Genomic DNA, 1,040 nt, shown 5'->3' on the forward strand with positions numbered 1-1,040 from the left:
ATATTACAATGCTCAATATGCCATCACAGTGCTTAATGTGCTCACAAAATCCCCCAATGTGCCATCACAATGCCACCATATGCCTTTATAATGCTCCAGCATGTCTTCACAATGTTCCACTGTGCCATCACACTCCTCAGTGTGCCATAACAATGTGTCAATGTGTCACCACAATACTCAGTTTGACATCACAATGCCCCATTGTGTCATCTCAATCCTCCAATGTGTTATTATATTGTTTCATGTGTCACCATAGTGCTCAGTGTGTCATAGCAATGCACCAATATGCCAACACAAACCTCCAATGTAATGTCACAATGCTCACTGAGATATTACAATGCTCAATATGCCATCACAGTGCTTAATGTGCTCACAAAATCCCCCAATGTGCCATCACAATGCCACCATATGCCTTTATAATGCTCCAGCATGTCTTCACAATGTTCCACTGTGCCATCACACTCCTCAGTGTGCCATAACAATGTGTCAATGTGTCACCACAATACTCACTTTGACATCACAATGCCCCATTGTGTTATCTCAATCCTCCAATGTGCTATTATATTGTTTCATGTGTCACCATAGTGCTCAGTGTGTCATAGCAATGAACCAATATGCCAACTCAAACCTCCAATGTAATGTCACAATGCTCACTGAGATACTACAATGCTCAATATGCCATCACTGTGCTTAATGTGCTCACAAAATCCCCCAATGTGCCATCACAATGCCACCATATGCCTTTATAATGCTCCAGCATGTCTTCACAATGTTCCACTGTGCCATCACACTCCTCAGTGTGCCATAACAATGCACCAATGTGTCCCCATATCACAATGCCCCAATGTGTCATTACACTGTTCCAATGTGCTATTGCAATGTTTCATGTGTCACCACAATGCTAAGTGTGCCATTACAATGCGTGATTACAATGTGTAATAACACATTGGAGCATTGTGAGGGGACTTTCAACACTGTGATATCACATTGAGCACCGTGGTCAGACATTGGGGCATTGTGAAGGGACATTCAACATTCTG

This window comes from Nannospalax galili, unplaced genomic scaffold, assembly GCF_000622305.1.
Source record: "Nannospalax galili isolate Female #2095 unplaced genomic scaffold, S.galili_v1.0 scaffold476, whole genome shotgun sequence".
In the NCBI taxonomy this organism is placed as follows: domain Eukaryota; kingdom Metazoa; phylum Chordata; class Mammalia; order Rodentia; family Spalacidae; genus Nannospalax; species Nannospalax galili.